The sequence below is a fragment of the Gymnogyps californianus genome, chromosome 11 (assembly GCF_018139145.2).
Source record: "Gymnogyps californianus isolate 813 chromosome 11, ASM1813914v2, whole genome shotgun sequence".
Taxonomy (NCBI): Eukaryota; Metazoa; Chordata; class Aves; order Accipitriformes; family Cathartidae; genus Gymnogyps; species Gymnogyps californianus.
Window position 1 is genome coordinate 12,727,274 of NC_059481.1, and position 25,476 is coordinate 12,752,749.

The 25,476-nt window shown below is 35.4% G+C and overlaps 1 long non-coding RNA gene across 1 annotated transcript in view; it reads right to left on the reverse strand.

Moving 5' to 3' along the window:
- Nucleotides 1-3,850: 3,850 nt before the first annotated feature.
- Nucleotides 3,851-25,476, reverse strand: part of LOC127020496 (uncharacterized) — a 49,432-nt gene continuing 27,806 nt past the window's right edge. Inside the window, exons 2-7 of the long non-coding RNA XR_007767083.1 lie at nt 17,321-17,383; nt 16,089-16,170; nt 13,803-13,873; nt 12,577-12,639; nt 10,632-11,427; nt 3,851-4,283 (exon numbers count right to left, since the gene is read on the reverse strand). This is a non-coding gene — a long non-coding RNA (uncharacterized LOC127020496). The remainder of the gene's footprint in view (nt 4,284-10,631; nt 11,428-12,576; nt 12,640-13,802; nt 13,874-16,088; nt 16,171-17,320; nt 17,384-25,476) is intronic.

Consider the following 25,476-nt stretch of genomic DNA (forward strand, 5'->3'; position numbering starts at 1 on the left):
TAGCATTTGTCACAATGTTGTTATCGTCAAATTACTGCTTGTATTTTAAACATCAAATAGAAGTCTACCTGGTCAGAGAACTCCATATCTAGTACAGGCAGCAAAGTATAGACAATATTGAAGATGATGATAAATTGTGGACCATAAACAGTCTAAAAAGATGACAGCTTATGCAAAAAAATAGTATCAACAAAACCATTTTAAAGATTTCCACTGATAATTTCTTGGAGTAAGAGAAGACAATATTCTCTAACAGAATATATGAATTTCCATAACAGACACAGTAAAAGATATCTAATGATTTAGTGGTTTATCATTATATAGTACTGGTAACATAAAATGGAATAATTAGTAGAAGTAAAATATTCAATAAGCATTGCTCTATACAAGAAAAAGGCTTTAAGTATATATGCAATCTGAAAGTGACAGTGACAAAAGAGAAGATTATTTGCTAAGAGTGTTACTATCCCAGAGAGTTGTGTTGCTTGTCAGGGTTCAGGTATGTGATCTAGCCGCCCTCCATTCAAGTCATTCTCTTACAACTACTGGGCAAACAGGCTACATCTTAAGCAATGAAGCAAGAAGGATACCTGGATCCACTAGAGAAAAATTGGCCACAACTGAATTAAGTGTAAAAGTAAGGAGATCCTCAACAAGCAGCAATTTCACCTTTTGCCCAGACCTTCAAAGTAATTTGAAGCTACAATCATTTCCTAGCAATACAATTTACAAAAGTCTCAGTGTATTCAGTGACCCCATTTAAGTAGTCATTCATGGAGGCCTCTCTCACTCCACTGGATGTTGAGAAGCCTTGTCTAGGACAATTATCTATAACTCTCCAAAATGAGTCCTAGCCTAGGCTAGCTGTGTGATGTGAAACAGTCCGCATCCAAGATGTAAAACTAATCCCCCAAGTCCCCAGAGTTGATGTAGCTACATATCTGCTGGCCTCAAATACTCACAATATACAAACATAAGTTGCAGGTTGTCATGGATTGAAAGTCCAGAAATGTTTTAATATGCAACAGTTTCTCAAAGTTTGAGTCTGCATTTCACAGGAATTCTGGAAAGTTATCCTAGTTTTTGTTCATGTAATGCATGAAAGCTGATACAGATCTGCTCACAAACCAAGCTGAAAAGTTTTGTGAATAATGCCTTATTTTACAGGATGCTTGCTTTACAGACGTTGTAGTCAGGCTTGTTTTGAAAAACAGGCAGATCAGAGCAGAGCAAAGAATATTGCACTGCACTATTTGTGTATCCAAGTCATACAAGGAGATTTTATACTTACTATACAAATTATTCTTGCTATACTTAGTATTAAAGGAGAAATTATATAGGAGAATTTATACTATATACTCCTAAAACAGGAACTAAAATAATCACATTTGAGATTAGATCAGGCAAAAAAAGCATAAGGAACATTCTATCAGTGAATGCCAGGTAAGTGACACTACTGCATTATTAGCCACAGTTGCCCCACCATCAGTATTTAGTAGCACACAACCACACAAGAGAACAGCTTTCAGATGCGCATATCACCAGAAGATCACGTCAGATAATTTTCAGAAAGTGTCATCTGGTGTATACAGCCCACCTGCCAAGGAATTTTGGTTGGGACAGAACGAAGCACATAATCAGACACCAACAGTAATCAAAGTCTACTGTGCCAACAGCATGAAGCAGTGCAAAGTAGTAATTACCTGAGCATGACACATACATGGCCAGCCTCCTGAATACAAAAGTTTAAGTGCTAGATTTTTTTTGTAACAAGACTGAAGGATTTTTAGTATGCTGGCAGTTAATTTGATTATATGCTAAACATTTTCTTTAATTTTATTCTACAGACTTCCATTTTCTGAACAAGCACATAGGAAGATACCCATAGTACTTCTAAAGTCTACATCTAAAGCTATATCTTTAGCCTAAAATCCAAGCCCTTTCATTTTCAACAAACACTATGTCTTTTTTATATCACACTAAGCACAGCTCATTGATAAGAATATGAAAGATTAATAAAAAAGACACGTAGTCAGAACAAGTCTGAAAATCTCTTCAAATTTGAATCAAACCAAAACTATGGAAAAAACCTAGCAACAAATCATATAGATACAAAATTTAAGTGTGGTGGGGGTTTTTTAACTCTGAGAAAAAACAAACAAAACCCCAAACAATAAACATTTGTGCACTACATTTACTAAGGTGAGCCAAAACAGCAAAAATACTCATGTGAAGCATACTGATTGTTCTAGTGTTCACTAAAAGCTTTGCAACACTGTAATTCTAGAAATTGTAATCAAATGTTTAATTGCTGCAATTATTGAAAAACATCCCCTTCTACATACACAGAAAGGTTATTTCCCAAGGCTCAGAACACTAACATATTTTCACAATTATTCATACTTTCATACAATCCATAATTCTATCTTTTTTGGAACCATGCCAGTAGCATTAGGAGTGGTTTGCTCTTCTGAAGTTACCTCTGAGTAACTTTTGGAACATGTATTGCAGCTGCAGTTCAGAATTTTTCCTGAATTCCTCAATCTGGTTTCAGGAGTTACACATGGACAGGAGAAAACCCACACGCTTCAAGGTATTCAAGGAGGACTTATTTCTTTTTTCATTCTTTCTCCCTGCTAGATCAACCCACCTTAATAACCAAAGCTACCTACTCATTTCCTAATTACTTTTCAGTATCTCACAAGAGGATATTCCAATCACAATTTGATTTATCAGACACTAAGTAGATTAGGACTTTTCAGCAGGAAAAAAGGTGAGAAAGTATAGAGGAAAACTCTATAAAATCATGATGAATTCAGTAGCAAGGACGAAGGGGCATTAAATGAAAGTATAGACAGCAGGTACAACAGGGAAAGGAATCGTAAGTTGTAGAACTTACTGCTATATGTAGTAAGTGTTCGAAGACAAAACCTTTGACACCTACTAAACAAAGCACCACCCTTGGTTCAGAAAGTCCTTCAGCTGCAGATTGTTGGAAGCTAGGAAAGTAACATGAGAAAGTATCATTACATGTTTGCCCCAGTTTTATACTCTTCAGTTGTTTGCTTTTGGACACTTGAAAAGAGGCTTTTGACAAGACAGTCATTAGTCTGACTAGTAAGGCCATTTTTAAGGTCTAGTAAAAGCTCCAAAACAGAGGTGGAAGATTCTGAACAGCAAAGAATTTACAAGAGACAGATCAAAACCCCTGTTTGCTTAGAGTCTATGGAACCTAGCATACAAATTAAAAAACAGTTTTTTTTCTTAATCTATTAAATATTGATTTAAAATGATGTGGTTTTTTTTTCTTTTGGATATATAATTTCACTAAGTGAAGAAATTTGGAAACAAGGAGATTAAGTCTTCATTCTCATAAGACACATTTGAAATGCTCAGGAGACAAAATTTAGGCCTCTGATTAAACATCTCCAAGTCTAGTCTCCCATAAAACTCTCTCAGTCCAACATACTAATAATTTTTAAAACATGTTTACCTTGCGAGGACTCCACTCTTGGTCTCCTTCAATGTTTCTTAAATCACCAACTTAATGTTTCCTGAAGAAAAAGACTCATAGAGCACACAGTAGAAAAAAGAGGTAAGAAATCTAGGTTCTGTCTAAAAAAGCATGAAATTACAAGACAGTTCTTTACCTTAGTATAATTGTTTACAGGACATCTTTTGTAGTGGATGTAGTTTAGTTAGGGGCAGTCATTTCATCATGGCTTTTCTACACACTCCTTACAACCACACAGACAAGCCCTGGGATTTACCATTAAAGCAGAACATATGGTTCTCTTTCTTCTAAGTATAATGCAGAAGTGTATAACATATGAAAATGGTATGTCTTAAACTTGGAAAATGAAGGGCATCATTAAGTGTAATAACTGCCGTCAAATACATTTATGTTTTCAAAACAGAAAAAGAAACAATTATTTTATTTAAATTCCAAAACCATTGTACTCAAATATTTAGATCGCCTAACTCATTCTTAGACTTCCAATACTTCTAGGTATCTAAAGATTACAAGTCACTGTTCTGTTCATTTATAAACTTCGAAAACTGAAACAAACCTGAGTAGAGAAGCCACAGAAGACAAACCAGAAATACAGCAGTACAAAAGCAAAGTTTTGTAGAAGTAACACAAGAACTCGCATATTCTCAAACAAGAATGCCTGCCATGAATCTGCAAGAGCCTCTAAAGGTATTTGAACTGGGCAAACAGTCACCAGCCAAGACTGCTTCCATTACTTCCTGGCCACTGATGCCAACTCCTGTGTGTGCACCTGCAAGCAAAGAGAAAGGAAACTTACTTCTACTAAACGGTTGAAAAACAGATGTCAGCTTATTAAGCTACCACATAGATAGTTTCAGACAATAGATATAATTACTGTCAGTGGAAAACATTATCCTAGGCTACAGGAAATTTGAAATAAGAGCCAAAAGTGTTTATCAAAGAAGGAATGGTCTCACATCAACACTTGCTTTCATGATTCACACAGTCTTTCCCATCCCAGGACCTTAAGCAGCAATCTGTGCAAACTAATTTTTTGTTATGATTATTTTTTTATCTAATCCACAGTTTCTCTTCTTTCTCCTTCCACATCCTCTTTAATTCTTCCCCTTTTCATTGTTGCCTCTGGAAGACCATTTCCCAATTCTCCACAACAAAATAGATGAACAAATGCAACTTAACTTTATACTAACTATAACCTTTTCCAGGTTTAGATGGCAACAGCAAAACTTAAAATAAAAAAACTGTTAAAGAACAATTCATTTCATGAATATTTTGTGGAGTCCTATTCAGCTATTTTTCCTGCTTCAATAATATGCCATTGGAATTTGAAGTTCTGAAATTTACAGGGCAAGGCTAGTAGGAGCAAGATTAAACAATGTAAGCAAGCAACTCAGGCCATTATTCATCATGAAGTCATCTTATCATTTTAAGACTGCCCAATTAGAACATTTTATATTTACTATATAATCTCACATAGCTATTGTATTGCAAAAAGGAACTTCCAAGTATCTGATAGTAAAAATAAACAGACCGGTTACTAATATTAACTTAAGTATAAAGCATTTTCTATGCTTAATAGTGTCTGATGTTCTGATCCTGCCACACTGCATTCTTAATAGGAACATCAGTTGGGAAATTTTACAGGCTATCAAAACATAATGTTTAATACAATAGTTTTCTACTTTCTTGAAACATTAATTCTGACTGAGATGCCTGCATGCAATTAAATGAGACCCGAATATGGATATCCTCTACTGCATTCTGAGGCTCATGGTGCCTCTGAACAGTAATACAGTAGGAGTTCTATCAGGTCCAGCATTTGGTAGTTCAGCTCAGAGTGGGTAAAATAACTACATTTTTGTGCAACAGACTTGGATTATTTTTATTCCAAAGACCCAGCTATAAGCAAAATAAAGCAATGAAAGAAATATTTCAGCTAACAGCAGAAGATGCACCATTTGTTATTAAAAAATTCTCCTTAAAGCAGGACAAAAGGTGAGCTTTCAGGATAGAAGTTAACTTCTAGGATTCAATGCAGTATTTAGTAAATGCCTTGAATGTCCATGATAGCAGGCAGAGAAAAAGAATTCTACTCATAGTCTCAGTTGCTACATGGGCTATATTCTACACCTAACTGATGGGTCATGAAAAAAATTGGACAATAGTAACAGCTATCAGCCTCCCTGTTTGAGAAACACAGCCAACTTGTTCAAGTCCTTCAGTCATATTCCATTACCTATGTTTAACGTAAACATTTGTAACTAACAGTAACCTTGCATTTTAGGAAAACAACCACCATTTGGAGGGTATTGTGGAAGCTATCATTTCCCACATATTTAAAAGGTGACCAAAGTTACAGGACAAAAAAAAACCATCAAGACCTAGTAAACACAAAGAAAACACCCATCTTCCCAAGACACAAAGAGTGAAGCTGCACAAGCAACTTTGAATGGTTGCCCTGTTCTTTTGCTCTTTCCTAGGCATCTGCTCTTGGTCACTGCTAAAGACAGGACCCTGGATTAGACAGATATTTAGTCTGACTCAGTTTAAGTTCACCCCATGCAAACTTGTTTCTTTATCATAGTTCCTTTCAAGTACCAAATAATGGCATAAAGGTTGATCTAAGTTGTTTTCAAGTACCAAATAATGGCATAAAGGTTGATCTAAGTTGTTTTTGTTTTTTCCATAAAAAGAAAAGCAAGTCTTCAAATAAAGAAGGTCAAAGTAATGGGCCTGCTATAAATACAAATTCATTAATAAGCTGTCATTTTTATTGACATTTTAAATTCTAAATTTCCCTTTACTTTTGATCATGCTGATGTCATTAGCTCCCTCTCCTACTGCCAATGTGACTGCCTTCCCGTGTTTCCTAATCAGCTCTGAAACTCATGCTTTTTGTAAAGGAGTGACTCAACAGCAAGTCAGTTTTACACATACAGTCAAGTTCCAAGAATTTTCTCCAAATCAGTCTCAATAGCAAAAGCCTGAAAACTTCTGGTAAGTCAGCTGGTTTCATAACTATTATAAGATGACATGACATTGGTCATTCCTTGCATTTAATGAGTAGGGTATCTTCTTTTGTAGCAAAGTCAAAGGAATTTTAAGCAACTGAAGCATTTAGCAGAAAACGTCATTCCTATTCAGCATCATAAATCATCCTCTTATGTGTATATAAACATATATAGAATATATAATCTTAACACACACAATAAGATTATAAAACATTTTCTTGCAAATCTATTTGATTCCACTTTTACCTACCAAATGCTAAAAAGAAAACGACTCCCTAAAATTGGCTACTTGAGAAAAACATTCAGCTTTCCAGCTGACACTGTGAGGATTAAAGAGTAAACAAAAGGACTTACTAAATTGAACTATCAACTCAATCGGCATTTAGTACAGGAATGTGTGTTTCTGATTCAGAACTTGGAAGAACGTCTTGTTGTTAACTTTTGCAATTATGATTACATAATGTTCAGCCATACCCTCAGACAGTTCTCCTTTGGATTTATATTTAGTACTGCAGCTAACCATACAGGGAATGTGGCCAGGAACACAAATTCTGTAGCATCTGTGTATATATCATAGGATTTCACTTATGGTGAAAATTTTTATACTAAAATATAATGTAAAGAGAAAATCTTTCTGAAAGGAAAAAGTAGCAATCTCAGAAGTTTTGGAGTGCTGTAAATCACAGGATGTGGCAGCAAAACGAGGAAAAATGCACAGAAATGAGGAAAGCATACATTGCAGACTCAAGAAGAGTCAGAAGAACAGGTGGAGACTAGAACTGCTAACTTGTATCTTCTAATGCAGCTACTTTCTCATGAATGAAGCCTGAAGCTCTATTAAATTAGTAAATAAAAAAACCTGATTTTTTGTTCAAGAGTTCAAACCCCAAGTACCTGAAAGGAACACAGGCTTGCTCTTATGACAGGAACCAGATTTTCTAATCAAAGCAAATTGTTTTGGCATTCCCATAAAATGCTGATGTTTAGAAAATCCACTGGAGGTAACTCAATGACATTAATTTGATGTAGTAATGATTTTAAGGTCAAGTTGTGCTCTTAAGCAAAATGAGAAAAAAAAAATAGTTGTACATCTGCCTACTTGCATTTCAGTTAATTGGGATTGGTCCTGTGCTGCTACTCCCACACAAGCACTTAATATCAGCAATGGTATATTTTAATTAAGAATGGGTACGAATGTGTGAAACATTTTTGACTACAAGACCCTCTTTAGTAAAATTTATTTTAAAAAGCTGTACAGAATACTAGTTTTGTTTCTTTTCCAAACAATCTAAAAAACTTTGAGCCTACTGGATTCCTTTTTCCCCAGACAAAGGAAATTTTCTTTCTGTCAACAGCAAGGAAACACTTATTGGTAAGTTGTTCTACAAAATCATGCTGAAACAGCTGCAAATTAAAGTGTTATTTAGAAGCTCTCCTTGGATGGGACACTATTACAGATAGAACATACATAGGGAGGTTTTTGGTAAGTATTTTCTAAATGTCTTATTCCTATGGCATAACACTTCTTTAAGAATGTTTTGTCACAATACATGCTAGCTGACCTACTATATAGACAATTAGTTGGTAGACTATTATAGCAGCAGGGCACATCTGAGTGCTCATGTGTCTCATGAAGGGACATCTTTATTAAATTGATATGTTATTTTCCCTTTTTTGTGCTTTTAGTAACTGTTAGTATTGGAATAATTAATATGTTGTTACAGATCTCTATTACTTAATTTTAGTTATTTTATGAATTACTCAGCTTTTCTTAAATTTTAATAATATAGACTTAAAGGAAACTAGTCTCAGCACATCCAAATTCTAAATGGCCACAACACAACATTAGATCTAGTCTTCATAGATCATGTCTCCATGCTTTATTCCAAGAAATTATGTATGTTTCTCAAAAGGCTGCTCAGTTACTGATTCAAAGCATAAGCTTGTACAAAAGCAAGCAGTATCAACAGTAATAGCAACAGCAGCAAACAGCAACAGCAGTAATGACAGCAGCAACAATAGTCAAGAAACCCCAAAATAAACGTTGGTGAGCAGAGGCAAGCTTTTTTCTTTTCCCACCACACCCAGTTTTCGCAGGAAAGTTTTAAACTTTTCATTGAAAAACAGCACTTAGCGTGTACTTGCAAGGCACGCTGACGCCATATGGTAAATCGGACAGCAACCTGAGTGCTGTGCCCTGGAGGCCAGCAGCGGCCCAGGGCCGCGGGGCAGCTGCCGCCCGGCGAAGGGCAAGGCCGGCTGGTGTTCTGCGAAGGCCACCTGGTGGCTGACTCTGCGACTGAAGGTAGCAAGTGCGCTCCGGTTCAGAATCACCTCACGGGTGGAGGCACCGTGCTAAAAGGGAAACAGAACCTGACCTCTGTGTACGAAGGGCAACAGTTAGGCATGCCTTGACACACACAAGTGGCACGGAAGTTATGCGCTAAGAAGGAGGAAACTACTTTAAAATTTTCACATATTTCCGCAGTCTTGAATAAGAGAGAATATTGTAGTAAAAGTTACTTAATTTATTAAGTAATTTCACATCCAAGGAAGATGTACATTCACAAATAATAAGTTTGAGATGGATCTTTCAATGTGTAAAAACTGTCTTTATGGCAACTCTAACAGCGGAAATTACTACAGGATTACAAAGACATTATTAAAAGCTTCACAGTGAATGAGGTAGGGAAGGGAATTGGTAAGACGCAAGTCAGAAATCATTTGTCCACTCATTCAGCAGAAAGTCTTTCCATCCTCAATGATTCTAAACATTTATTTTAAGTTTCAGTAATACAAAAATTGCCAAAATTATTCCTCAGAAATAACTAGGATGAACTCTGGGTTTCTTAATTAAGCTCTTAAATTTAGTGTAGATGAATCTTTCTTACTTTCTTTTTTTTCCCTTTTCATTTTTCTTTGGAAGTTGTTCATTCCAAAGAGTGAAACACAAATCAGGCTTACTTTTATGTTTACAGATGACTTCAGAATAACGATGGAATTCAAGCGGATTAAAATACCTGACGGTAGCATTGACCACTAATAATTTTAAGTTTTCCTATGTACCATTTGTTAAACTGCATCATGTTACTTGGTAAAATAAAATGCATCACTAGCATTCGGGTCTCTATATTATATAGAGAAAAAGACTGTGATGATACATATTGTACCTCCATTAATTTATCTTACACTAACATATTTCCAAGAGATAAAGAATCATTATAGATAATGATTATTTTATACTGTTATCTCATTCTGACAATATGTTCTCTCAAGTCCTAACCCTCTATGATTAGTATTCATCATCTGGATTTTCCTCCTGTATTTTGCATCTGCTTGTCCAATTATTTCAAATAAAATTATGAAACAATAAATCCATTTAGCAAAACTGATTTTCCCAGTCTAAACTATGCATTTTGATATAACATATAATGTTGTCAATACCACATGTACCTTACAAGCAGAAATGAAAGTAATTCTTGCAAGTATATATTTTCCATTTTCAGATTTATAGTCTATTAACTATAAAACTAGGACTGAAATGCCTATAATACTTAGTTCAGTTAAAAACCTTCAAAAAAATCACATGCTGATAAGAGACTGGTTATGCTCTGAGGGTTATAAGATCTGAAGAGTCTACTCTGAGTATACCTAAGCCTTATAGCTGCTGGGATGAATTGGAAAGCAAATTCCCAGCATCTGTGGTGTTGCAAGTCTGAGTGCAAACAGAAGGAATCACCCTTTCCCATAACACTACCTTCAATCCTCTTCCTAATGTGGACTAGGAAAACCCCTCTGGCCTTGCATCTTTCAGACAAGACGCAAGATCATCCATTTTCCTGCCCTCCGTGTTGCTGAGCCATAAACCTGGAACTCCAGAAGCCAGTGTAATACTGACATGCCCTCAGGTGGGGAGGTAAATTGAGTGTGGTTGGGTTTCACTCTTTAGCCAAGAGGTTTATAGCTGAAGCGATCTTGCCTTGAGGACCTTCGGAAATAGTACTCAAAATGTATTTCTAAAAGAGGATTAGCCAAACCTGAATGTATTCCTGAACAGCTCCAACTGAACAGAGCAGGCAGGGAGTGCCTGTTTGCATGTCTCTTACCTTGACTTGTCTTTGGCCTGTCTCCATGCCTCCTCCTGATGTCCCAGGGCTCCTTGTCTGACCCTGACTTTGCAGGGGAAAGGCAGGAGTGCGATGTCCTAACTGAAATCCAGGCTGGGTAAGGAGCGAATGGAGACTGTTCCCATCTGATGGCCAAGCAATGCGTGCCCTTGTGAAGTGTCAGTAGCTGTCATGCTGTTCCTACCAATGTCCAGGCCTCCTCTGGGATGAGAAGTAACCCCTCAGCACTGGTGAGTGGTCTTGCTTCCACTTGCAGCAGAGGTGTCATGTTTTGGGCTGCATCCTCACCAGTGAGAGCTGGATCTGCTAAGTGCCAAGTCTTGTAGCTGTGGTTGCACGATGGGGAGGTAGGGTTCTCTGAGGTGTGTCTTATGAAGCCTAAAATCCATGTAAGAAGAAGGAAGAGTGGACTACATCCTAGGAAAATATCTCATTTTGGTGCTACCCAGGAAGTTTCTTGCTGTGGTCTGGTGAACACCAAGAAGTGATGGGCATGCTTTGGCAGCAGAAGGCAGCAGCTCCAACAACAGGCTATTCAAATGCACTTGGGTACTCTTCAGGAATCTATTATCAATGTAACATCTTTAGAAATACAAAGGTTCTTTGCCATGCCTAACAGTCCAGCAGCCTCTTAACAGCCCACCCATGCATGCACAAAGCTGACTATTACAGTGTCTAGGAATCTTTGCTGTTTGTGGCGCTTGTCACTTTTCAGATGTCATCGTCCGCGCTGATGAGAATGCTCACACACCATCTCCAAAGAACAATGAGCACACTGTCATTTTAAAACATTTTAAACCAGTTAGGAAGTCGCCTCAGCAGCCAACTGCAAGTGCACACTATGTTTGACATGCACAGACAGTATCTACTGTACACATGCTGCACAACTGATCTGTACAAGCAAACTAAACTGCACATACAATTAGACTAGCTAGTAGTACCCAGGGTGCACAGCGTGACCAGACAGCAGCTATACAGCCACAGAGGGTGACTTCTTGAGCTCTAGTCAAGGAAGAGCTACACTTCTCCTGAAATATTCTTTTCTTCAGAGCTAAGGTGGACCCAAACAGACTGAAAAGGGACAGTCTTAATTATACTGCCTGCCAGCAACCCATGCTCTTTCTGATGGTCAAGAGAAAGCCAGCTGACTGAAATGCAAAAATAAGAACCCCACTTCAATCACTGTAGAATGGCAAACAGCAATAGATGCAAACACTGAAGCAGTTAGTATGCAAGTACAATCACTGATTGAATTATTCTGAAAACAGTATGCTCTAATTCCTTTTTTAGAGCTTTATCATTTATTACTACAGTATCTCAGCACCATTTATATTAAGGAAATTTATTCACACTAACACCAAAAAAGGCTTAATCACTCCTTACATTTCTTTCTTTTGCAATAAGTGAGGTGCACCTCTGGAGATAAAAGCTTAATATGAAAAAGCCACAATTTACTTGTGGAACCGTCCTATCCTTCAAAATTAATAATTCAAAAATCCTACAAACCAAAGTTGTAGACAAGTAATTAAAGATTGTATTCAGAAAGAGGTAGAACTCAAATTTGTTTAGGCAACGATAAAGGCTGACAATTCTTGAAGCTGTCTTTGCGTGATTAGTATCATCCTTTTAACATAGTTTTTGCATGTTCTTCTAAGACAACTGGCAAATAACCAAACCCTGGGACCATATGGGCTTCAAGACACTTCAATACACATGCAATTTTTTTCATATATTTAAAACCATGGAAAAGGAAGTTTTCCCTACAAAGCAAAATAAGACAAAACAAGTCTGTGTAGTTCTAGTTCAGCTGATAAAACTAACAGACTCTTACTGAAAGGAATTTTTTTTCCTCTAAAAGAAAGGAAATCATTCGGGCTATTTGGTCTGGAAAGGCAGAAAAAGTGTTGCTCTCATATTTATTTACCAGAGTTCTTCATGTACTTCATCACTGTGTGACCAGTCATTATGAAAGTCTCCTTCATCACACCTGTCAATATATGATGGGAGTAACTGTTATTCATGGCAGTTTGAGAGATACTAATGCCAGTTTAATGTGATGCCAGTTAAAATTACTTTCACTGGTAGTTTATCCTGACAATATTTCGTTATCATAACACTATAAATTGTCCAATATAGTTACACCATCTTTGATACTTATTTTAGGACTAAAGATGCCCTTTCACCTGAAATACATAATTATTTGTAGTACAGCACTTAAAGTACACCATGGAAACTAGGCTCCTATTATGGTACTGACTGTACAAATATATTTGCAAAAGCTTAAGGAATTTTCAGTCTAAACACACAAATAAGCAAAGTACAGAAGCAGCAAGAAAGGCATTGAGGGGAAAGTGAAAATCAAAGGAATAAGATTAAAATCCAGGTATCCTTATAGTTCCGTTTGGGGACATCACAAGCTCCATTCTTACCACAGAACACACTGTCTTGTCAGAGTGTTACTCAGAATCACTAAATAAGATCCTATGGAGTCAGTCTTACAATGAATTGCATAATTCTCTAAGTTTAGAGATTTAGAGCTTGTTATTAAGGACTAATATTCAATTTAGAATATGAGTTCCAAGAGCTTTCATCATAAACTAGCATCAATATCCAAAGAATATAAAACAAAGTTTGTAGCAATATTCAAAATGACTAAATAAATGTACTGTCCCATTAAATCTCACTTTGTAGTATCATATATGTTCTCTAAAAATACATTACAATCATACACAAAGAACTCAACCTCCCAAAGCACCGATGAGTAGCCTCCGCAAGTATTATACACGCCCATCAGTAGAATCAGTTACACTGTTATCGTTCTCCAAAGATACCTATGTAAAGCACAGTATGGCCAGTGTTCTGTATCAGATCCTTCAGAGTTATGCTTTACTCAAACTATGCTACAATAATGATGAAAATATTCAGGGAAACAGTTTCTATTCACTTGATGTGCATCATAACTGTTACATTAACTTTGAAAATCGGGAAATTGGCACTAGAATATAAGCAAAAAAGAGGAACTTCAGTCTAGATATCATCAAGCCATCAAAATAAGTCTGATGCCCAAATTCATAAGTATTAGAACTGCAAAAAGTTATATTAAATGTTTGGAAAAGACAGAAAAATCTGCAGTCGAAACTTCCACATTACCGTTTCATGGCCAAGTGAATTATGTTTTCCTTTTAATAAGCCCCAAAGTCATTTTGAGCTTTAGTTAACACCTAGGAAAATAAGAATATAGTTAGGCAAATATTGGGCAGTATGCACAGATACATATACTTTACTGCCAAATTGCAAGACTTCCAAACATATTAAGAAACAGATGTGATTATGATTTTCATCCCTCATTGATATTCCAAAGACCCATGCCCATTACAACTGCACTGGGGAAAGTCCTAAGACAGACCACTGGACTCAAATACACAGATAACTTATTTCTTGAATATTACTATGCATGTGATGGGATTCAAAACTTGTACTTTTCTGTACTCTTTGGCACATGAGGCATTTTTATTAAGCAAAATATACTGCATTATTTATAACTTAAAATTTCAGTGAGTATGTCTTTGAAGTGCAAAGATCATGAGCAGTTTCATTGTTAAAAGGCAAGAGTATGTCAGGAAATATTTTTCACCTTAAACACATGTCAACAAAACAAGCTGTTGTGTGCTTTACCACTAACAACAATGTAGCTTGATCATTCCCTATGTTCTGGTATAAGATATTACAATGAAAAAACAGAGGAACATTAAACATCAAAAATTGATGGACTACAAAGTAAGAAAGTTTTGTAACTGAATAAATGAAATACTAAGGGAAAACCATACTTGTCTGGGAAAAAAGTTTGCAGGAGCGCAGGGGAGAGGGGAAGAGACAGCAAAAGGGAAATGAGAAAGACTGAGTATGAAGACGCAGGCACAAGCTGACAGAAAGAGATTAAAGGAACAAGTCTTGCCAGCCATTATCATCTAATTCAGTGTGTGCATGCTGTACAATACGCTATGGTTTCAGCCATACCACTGTGTTGTTCTCTTATCCAGATGGCAGCTGTACCCTGGTCACACACACAAGCACACAGCCCCCTCTTAACCTTACAGAATAAGTATGGAAACTCAAGGTTTTAGCATATAAGGAACTGTAAAAAAGGTCAGATGCTTATGATTCCAGCTTTGCTTTCATATAAAACACGTTGGCCTTCTGGAAAAGATTAAAAGAAAGCCAAGAAATCTCTATTACAGAGAGGAAAACAATAGTTATGTTTGTAATCCATGTTAAGTATATGTTATGATGGTTTAGTAATGTCACAGACATATTTTAAAAATCAGGGAATGGTTTGTATTAAGCATGGACACTTACAGAGAACATGAATTCTTAAAGAAAGAAATCAGAATTTTATCCAGTTTTTCTTTAAGTTCACATTAGGGGAGACCCCAAAAACAAGCAGAGAGCATACTTTTTTAAATAAAATGAAACTACATAATTTGTATTCACATTCATAGACTTGCACTGATTTCAAGCTAGGAATTCTGAGATACGATTAGTTGCACAATGTAAATATTGTAAGTGTTTTAAATTATTAATATAGGTTCTGAGGTTTTATGCTAAAGTAGATTTAGTTCTCTAATCAGCTCTGGGAACACAAAGTACTTAGAACATTTGGCTAACTTCACAGCAAGAAAACATTCTAGTCCTGATTCAGGAAGTCCTCCTGTATTTACATATATATTTACACTAAGAAGAATATTCAAACCATGTAATTTTAAGCCTCTAATTTAAGTTGAATATGTTGACTATTTAATGAGGTTTCTGAATTAATATCTCAAGTAGAAGCACTTACACCAAGACAGTTGGATGCCAAAGACATTAATACTCCATTGGATGGATGAAGCTGTTCAAATACTATGGTATCTGCCCCTTTAAAATAAAGCTTTATCTGATCATCTGGATTTCTAACTGAAACAAGAATTTAAAACAAAAAAATGCAATCATTTTTGTTGGGGTTTTTGTGTGGTTTTTTTTTAAAGGACTGTTTGATCTCCCAAGTCTAATCACAGTTTTATTGTACATACCAATAAAAAAAGAGCCATTACACAGAAATTGTCCAAGCGTATTTAAAAGGAACAGAAGATGTCATTATGAAAACCAACATTATTTCAGTATGAGAAAGGATGCGTAATATGGAGTGAAACTTCCAGTCCAGTTTCACTTACAGATCCAGTTTTCTCAGTCCATCTTCTGTTTCAAATTTTCATAAAAATATAGTCTCAAATTTTTCAATATTTTGGGTTATAATTTCACAAGTTGCAAGTCGTAGCTAATCTTTGCATGACCCTGGGCCTTTTTAAATCTTAAGTCCAAGAACTTAACTTTACCTTAAGCATACTTCACTTTCAAATCAAATAATGAGGCTCAGACCATCTTAGTTTCTCTACAAACCTTGCTGTCAAAAGTCTTGCTCATTTTCTTTCTTGGGTATTTGCTCCCTACTTCTCCTATATTCTTCTTTCTGCTCTCTTTCCTGTTGACAGAGATTAGACAGTTTTTCTTGAATCAGTCATTTGTTTCCTTGGAAGAGTCTTTTGCTCTGAAGCTCAAAATCAGAGAGAGAAAGCAAGAGAGCAAAAACTCTAGAAAGACTGAAGTGGCAAGTGAATAAAAATCTTCATATGTTAATGAATATGTATTAAATAGATATTGTTCTTACACTTATTTCTCCATAATAGATTAATACCATGGAAAGGTTGTGGGTTTTTTTTTTTAAAAACACATGTTTATCTATAGGAATTTTCAATAAAAAGTTGAAAGCTTACCTATAACAACTTTTTTCAAAATACCTTCTGAAATCAATGGTAATTAAAGTTCAAAAGGGAATCACTTAATTATTGGTGTAGTCTTTACTTCATCCTAGTTGAGAGGTATAGCAGCAGCAAGGAAACTGCTCCTTCCACAAATGTTACTATATAAGTTTTTTTATTATTTTTAATTAAAACAAGCTGGATGAATAAAAGAACTAAAATGGCCCACCTGAATTTTGTCAGTATATATAGCAGCTTATAAGAGACTACCTCCAGTTGACTTAGATGATGCAAAACCAAGACAGAATATCTGATCTTTTTGGAGTAGAAACACAAAGCAATCTAAGCACTTCAATGATAAGCACCACCATAGCATATGGCACTTATATCTGTAGGTTTTGTCTTGATAATCATGCTTTCCACTTTTTTTTTAATAACGGAGTAAAACAACGAGCACATAAGTTATCTGAAATAGTAATGTTCACACTGTGCTGTGAGATTAGCATGCAACATCACTAGCAAGAGCAAAAAGTATAGAGCCATAAGAGATGTAAAGATTTATATCTGATCAGAATTTACTGAAATAGCTCATCCAGAAAACATGTTCACAGAAAAAAACTAATACTTTATCTACTATTCTAGAATAATTACTTAATTTTATAAGTTATCTTGAAAGCTCAGAAAAAGTAGTTATAAAATTACCTATTAGTCAATTTTTAATATTAAATGCTTATTTAATAAGGACTATCCTTTAATACAACTTTGTAATTTCTAAGTATCATTCTATACCTCATTAATTTCTATTTTCCAGCCAAGGCTATCATATTTCAGCTACAAAACAAAAGTTATCAAAAATATAAAAATAGAACTCACTTTTTATTATAAATGTTTTTTGGGTAGTTGTTCAGACTCAAGTAGACAAACAGGGAACAAGTACTGCAACAAGATTAAAAGAATACAACATAAGTAAAATTCAATATCACAGTTATAAACACAATCCTATTTGTGGAATAGCTGGTAAATCTGCACTGATTAGCTTTCCATGTATTTTCACATTAATGGAGCTCTTGTTGTGGCATCACATTTTGAGTTAGAGTTCTTGTTTTGTCTGAGAAAATATATCCAAAAGTGTGCCCTAATTCTTCATTGAGTGTCATAGCTAGAACTTCAGCAGGTATGCCTTTTCTGTAGTAATACATTTGACATTCCCAATTTATGAAGCAGCTGTGACAAGACAAATAATTTCCACACTGAGAGTAAGACAAAAAACTTTTCAAAAACCTTAAAAACATTGGAAAAAAATCAAGCTTATAATAGCAACTGTATTTGTGCTTAGAGTTTAGAATAAAACGTACAAACATAAGAATGTCAACTGCAATCCATAGGAGTAGCATTCCTTCATTCTAAGCACAATAAACTTTTTTCAATCTCTTTGAAGCAAATTGAGATGATATAATCAAATATAAAAAAGCAGATTCTGAAATGTCAATTAATTCAGTACTGTGGTAGGAGGGGTAACACAACCTTCTGGAGTTTATCATCTCTTTGATTATTCATAGGATTCTAACCACTGATTTAGCTCTGTAAAAGCCTGATTTATCAGAAGGTCTGCCTTCAAAAAATCTATGCATACACACTAAGCTAGGTACCTGCACTACTAATACCACTTATCCTCTGCTCAGAGGCACAGAACTGGTGACACACAGCTGTTACACACTCATACAAAATAGAAAATGTGCATATGTAAGGAGTGGAAATACTGATAAGAAATCAAAGTGGGTTGGGGGGGGTCTCAGGATGGGAGGTGTTCCCCTTAACATGTAAAAACAACCATCCCAAAACACCAGTGTTTCTCAGCACACAACCTTGAAGTAGCATATTTTCATTATTCAGAGTGCACTTACTAACTTCCCAAGGGAGAACCCCTATGAATTTACTTAACTTGTTTTTAGAAGTTTCACTAGCAACTTACCTGAAAAATAAAAACAAGAGAGGGAGAGAGAATTCTTAGGACTAACATCCAATAAGGACTGGGTGTAATTTTTTTTTAACACTATCACTTTGGAATAACATTCCTCCCTCTAAGCAGAAGACAAGCAAACCTTTCCATATAAGAATCAAGTTTGACAAAAACTTAGGAAGTGGTATTCCGTAGATACAAATATAATTAATTTTATTTTCATAGTGGTGCTGACAGCCAGGCATTTTTTAAAGACATTGTGAAAAATTCAGCAGTACACAAGGGAGAGACAAAGCAGGTAAACAAAGGTAAAAGGTAGAAGTTGTTGCTGATGTAACACAAGTGCTGCCAAGATGAGCTACATCAAAATTTTAGATTGCCTGTCATGAATGAAGGAAGCAATATTGACATTAATCTTACAATATGAAGTAGTTATCTTACTGTCCTGTGGCAGGACTGATGTGGCAGTCACTTCATTTCAGCTGTTGGGGCTCATAAACACATAAACTGAGTGTCTATGAATGAGAGGTGAGAAAAAGAAATATTCATAACAACTTCAGGCACCTAAACTCGTCAGGCAGGTTCTCCAAGCTCCAGTTATAGCCATTAAAGAGAAGTCAAGCAGACATGCAAGACTTCTCTGAATCACTTGTTGAAGGATCTTAAAATTTATCTCCACTGACTCCAGGGGGAAATTGAGGAGACTTCCTAGCTTAGGTTTAGCTGATTACATCAGGTGCCAAATTTGACTCATGTGAATACCTCCTAGGCTCCTTGCATTGGTTGGCTCCGAGAAGTAAGCCTTATGCACTACAAATAAAGAACTCTAAATCCACAGATAATAAAAAGAGACTAATAACAGAAAACTGGCCAATAAGATCCGTATCTTTGCTTTTAAACAAACATTACACATAGCAAAGAACATGTCTCATTACTCTTTAGAGCTCAGGTTCCAGATTCACCTGATAATTATTTTTCCCCTATAGAGAAACATCACTTAAGCTATCACAAAAAACCAAACATGCTCTTGGGATCAAATGGACAGCATTAAGAGTGAAATGATGCTACCCGTCCTTCAAAACATCCACCTATCAAGCATTTCCCTAAAACTTTTTCACAGTGAAATATTCAGATTTTCAAGAAAATAGGAGGGGAAGAGTGAAAAATTCACATTTCTAGTATTCTGCTTGTGATTGAGCTCCTAATTCTGTTGTGCTGTAAAGCCAGGCTGCATTTTCAGCGGCATTATGATAGAACACTTTTTATTTCTCTAAATGTTTTGGCAAAAATAGAAATGATCCTCTGGCTAAATACTCTATACCGCAGACAGAAAACTGAGGCTCAAGACAAGTACAGTGCATGTTTAACCATGGAACACAGCTTGTGTTTATTTAAAGAGTGTATTGGAATGCCAGTGATTCTTTTCAGCTGTCCCATTAGTTTTTCCCCCTCAACTTTTGTTTAATTTTTTCCATGGTCCTAATTAGGCAATGCTCAAATTTGGAAAAACCAGAAAACATACAGTACTGCACAGCAGATGGCAAGATATTCTAAAGAGATTCCATTAACAGCATCTTGGACATCACATGGTGTAAGACAAAAGCAAACACTTGTAGCAGCCAACTGGAATCAATTCTTCTACAGTGACAACAGAGATGGCAACCTACAGCTTGCAGGAACAGAAAGCTGAGTGAAATCACAGGCCACCCACATATATAGAGGTGATATAAATAAAGTACCCCAAGTTTGGTCACTGCTTCCAAATAAACAAAGCATTTGTCCTTAATTCACATACCCTGAAGGTTAAGAGTGAAGTGTAATATAAAAGGTCAAAACTGAACTACACATGTTAACATAAGATTGCTAAACTGTCTAGCTCAGTGCAACGTGCAGTAATTGTCTGTTACGCAATCTAAAGCACATTTGGTTTCACCCCCCAAAAAGTATTGTCCTTGTTTCAGCTAGGACAGAGTTAATTTTCTTCCTGGTAGCTGGTAAAGTGCAGTGTTTTGGATTTAGTAGGAAAATAATGTTGATTTAGTTTTGATAGAAATAAATTCTTTCACATTAAAGTTGTTACTAGAGATGTCATCTAATATCACCCATCAAACTGCAATATATCACACAAACATTTCTTTTCCTGGCAGATTTTGTTTTCACTTAGACAAAAATCCTCTATCATGCGCTATGTTTTGTGTTATATGTACACCATTGGTTACTTATTTTCTTCATTACCATTTTCAATGTTTTAAAGCTGATCATAAAAGTTTTCCTCTAGGCTGATACTTAGATTAATATATACATAATTCACATGAAATAACTGTTTAATAAGTAAATACTTCAGAAAAATTAGTGAGAACTTTTAGCAGGATGATCTGATTGATTTTTCTGAAGTTTAATTCATGATTTAGTCTATTTGATTGATACAGTCTATGTATCCCACACTTACCACAGTCAAATCTGAATATAAAGCACAAGTTTTAGAGCTTTAGTTTTAGGCTCTATGCCACACCATTCCGTTTTAGACATCTGCATTGGCTGGCTAAGTTGGCCTGTAACATCCCTATCTTTAAAAACTTCCATCTCTTCACAATCAACAAAATTCCTCTAGAGAGCCACATTCAGAGATAGTGCTTAACTTGTGTGCACTGAATAGACCTTTGGAAGAATCTCTTTTGATTTTTTTTACCATAAAAGTAATCTATGGAGAAAAACTGGAGTTGAGCAAGATGAACATACCTGATTTGATCTATTTGCTTTGACTATCATTTACCTATTTGCTTGTGCTAGTCAACCTGTTAACATATCACTGTATTTCTCTCACATATTTCAATTTACACTAGCTAATTATAGTAAAAAGAAAATCAAAAGTCTCTAAAGATTTCATGGAGCTGTTGTTGGATAAGACTGTTGCTGACTCCTCAGGAACACTAATTTTGGTTGTCTACTTTGTCACAGTAAAAAAGAAACTTAAGAGTAACTGCCATTTGGTATACAGAAATAAGTCTCAGTTACTCAGTTCTTTTTACACCAGTATTATGTGAAAACAAATAATTTAAGATCTCAACACTAAAAGATTCTATAGTATAGTAGAATAAATACAATGGGGTCTGTTCACAGCTACCTCAGGCTGACCGCAAGCTAGAATTCCTGAATTTCATCCCCGTTCCTCTTAAATGTTATAAGACTGACTTACCTTACCTTTTTTTTTTACTCTAGATTATTCACTTGTAAAATTATTTTACTGATTTATAGCCCAAAAGACACTGCACATAAGAAGCTAAGTCTTTTACCATAGGAAAGCAAAGAATTAACAATAAACTCTCGCAGGTTAGGGAATGCGATGTTAACATGAAGTATAGTTTGTCCAGTCTCACCCATGTCACTTAAGAGCACAAAACACCATAGTGACTGATGATAATAGGGCAGGGATTATGACAGGGTGGTGGGATTTACGACTAATTCCTTGCTAAATCCACACTTGAGTTTGGCTACTCTATGGTTTCATTTTTAAAAATAAGGATTTGTGTCTGACATCTTTGATTTCAGTTCTTCATTTTGTGAACTGTTTTAAATTAAGACAAACATAAATACACTTCAAGTCCTGTATGCTATCAGGAGCATTAAGTACTAAAACATGGATATTTTGCTAAACAGAGATATTTTATTTTTCTCCTTTTCCATTTCATGATAAGTTGTCAAAATGACCACATAGTATTGGATGTTTCCTTGTACATGACTCCTAAACCTTTTGCTAGTATAGAATTTAGTATTAACAGTCATGAAAATATGTAAACTTGCCATAAGTTACATAAAACAGATCACAACAGCAGTCAAAAATCAGACTGCTAGGCAAGACTGTATTAAATGCAAAATGGCATATACTGTACTTTCATCCAGAAATAAGACCAAAGTATGTGCAGCTTCTGATATTTTTAGATTACCCTGACTTGGAAAAATTGTAATGCCTATAAATTCTAATAAGAAACTACAGAAATGAACCTCAGTTCAGTATATTTGTTCCAGTGTTAAAAGTATTTGCACAAGTTTAACAACTGTATAAATTTAGGCAAAACTGCCCTTTTTTGTTTTGTAGACCAAAGAATGAGATGTATTCAAGATATCAAGCTCATATTTTCATTGTTATTAAAAGCTTGTAAATATACCATTACAAAAAGACTCTTTGTACTGTCCAGCATAGCCTCCGTGCTTAGTAAGTCCTAAAAACAAAGCTTAAAGTTTTGGGGACTAATAATTTAATATTCTTCCCACAAAACTTGTTTGTGAAGTCATGCATGAGTTTAGAAATAAGTGCCATGTAATGTATAAACAGAGCCTTAAGAAACCCTTTTCTACATTCCAAGAAAGGACATAGTATTCCCTGAAATTCATCCTAGTTAACAAACAACTTTGACTAACACACAGGAAAACATTGTTTCATTCAAGCTACAAGCATCCCCAACACAATGAAACAAAAGCAATTAGAAAGTCCTTATTTGCTACCATATATTCATTATAATGTAAAAGAATTTTTTTAACTCACACAGATGAGTCAAATCAAGTCCTTATATTTATAATGAACATGTAATGAATTACCATAATCCTTCAAATGAAGTTTAAAGCTCACCTATGTCACACTGTTCTCCTGCTACATCCTCCTCAACTGCTTATTAAACTGTAACCATCTCCCTGTTTATCAAAATACACAACTGAGTGAAAATAAAACACAGATTAAGCAGCATGCCACAATTTTATTACAGTTAAATGTAACTAGTCTCTTAAACATATGCCATAACTCCAAGTAGACTGTTTTAAGCCTAAACAGATTCAGTTCATTCATCTGAATGGACTTCATAGAAATCCTCTTCTAAAGGAACAAGGGTACCAAACACATTTGTGAAGACTTCCACTATTTTCTCCCATTAGTACAACTTCTGTTAGAGAAAGCCTTAAGTCAGCTTCAGTTCTAGAAATATCACATACCATTTTTACCTGCATTGGTAATTAAGTTGCTTATAGTAACAGCAAAACCCTTCTGTTCATATGAAATGGGAAAGAAAAAAAACAAAATGCAAGTCCCAGTTTAGTCTGTGGAGAAAAAATCTCCTGACCCTCCCCTCCCACAACAGGCAATTACTTAGTGTCTTAAAAGAACAAAATCTATACCCTACAAGCAACAGGGAGGAGGGAGTGTCTTATTACAAGGAGTAAGACTCCTAAAGAGTTGGGCAGAACTTTACAATACATAAAAACAAGATGCTAATAAGTTCCTATTTCCAAGCACTCTGTAGAAATTGCCTGCAAGGAAATCAACCCTCTATCATACTCCCTAATGTGGACCTTGACTCTCCCCACTCCTTCAGAGTGGTACTCTGAAGTAAGAGTATGGTAATACCATACTCCTTGGTATTCTAGCCAAGACCTCCATGTCAGGAAGTTTCTGATACTCTCAGACCCTTATACATCAACTACTTTAATCTATCCATCCAGAACATATGGTCATAACTATCTTTCTACCATGAGTGGGACCAATTGAGAGTCAATCCAAAAATTCAAACTCTGATTCTACTGGCATCCACATCTATCCAGCCAAACGCACTTGCCACTTCCTGCCCTTTTCCTTAGCAACTTCCACAACAACTTTTCATTTGCCAGCAACTAATAAGAAGCAGTATTTAAGAGGGTGTCAGGCCTTCAAAAAATGAGGTTTGAGTGGACCTTATAATAAACTGTTGTACTATGACCCCAATCAGAATTAGCGAAAAATCAGTTCAGAAAAGTGATAAAATTATGTTTATGTTATGATATTCAAGAAATAACCATGTTTTTAGTTATCATGAATCAGTTTCATTTTTTATATCTTTGTCTGTTTAAAGTGTATTTCATAAGTTAAAGAATTTTCAGTGCAGCCCACGTGTAAATAAACAAACAGGAAACTTAACAGGAATACTAGAAAGGGACTCAAAGAAAACTACTAGCCAATAAAAACTATCATTTAAGTCTACCTTTTGCATTTCACAGTCAAAAGCAGACATGTTTTGGAAAATGATTGCAGGAGGGCCTAGCAAATACTTTCCATGGTCAGAGTAGTGGTGCAAAAGCTATAAATGGAACTAGGAACATTTTAAAGTTAGAACTGAACAATAGGCGTTATATCATGTCCTTTTCTGGCCTCAGAGAATGAAATTTCAAGCTATTCAAGAAATTTAGAAAACATCAATATCCTACAGAGCAATGCATTGTAGAACTTTGTAAAAGAGTCTGAATATTAAAACAGCCATTCTTTACTCAAGTAATACAACCTTGCTTTTCATTACAACTAAGTACATGAGCTAAAGTGCTGTACCAACACAGCTAGACTGGTTTTCATATGTTAAGGATTAACTGAGGTATATGTTCATGGCATATATGGATGTATAATGTATAAATTCATGGCATCATGAGTTTGTGTAACAGACCAGCATGAGAACCTGATGGTTCTTTCAATCAGAATATAATCTCCTGACCAAGAATTTTGATCCTACCTGAAAAAAACATACTTTTTTTAACAGATAAAATATATAAAATATTTATTGTGGAAGACAAGTGATATAATTTTGCAGTTATACTACAGAGGGCTGTAGTATAACTGTACCCCAGTATAGTGTATTCCATGTACATAAAATTAGTTTTCAAATTAGTAGTGTATTGTCTGGAAAATACTAGAAGTGGCACATCTTCTGTGGAAAAAACTGACAAACTATCAGTTGGCTCAGTCCTAAAACTGATGGCTACTACTCTGACCTAAGCAATTGGTTCTCTTTAGTTAAAAACATTCCAAATTTGAGTAATAAATATTGTGTTAAATATTGTTACAGTGAAAGGTCACCAAACATTCCAGAAAGCAGTTTCAAGATGACATAACATATAAAAAATATAAGACTATAACCTAGACTTTTGAGACATTCCAAAACTTTAAACCTAACTACAAATTAAAGATTTCTTGTTTGTAGTTTCTCTACAAAATACTAGGTGATAATATAACTGAGGGAAGAGGACAAAGGATTAACAAAAATATTGCCTAAATGTT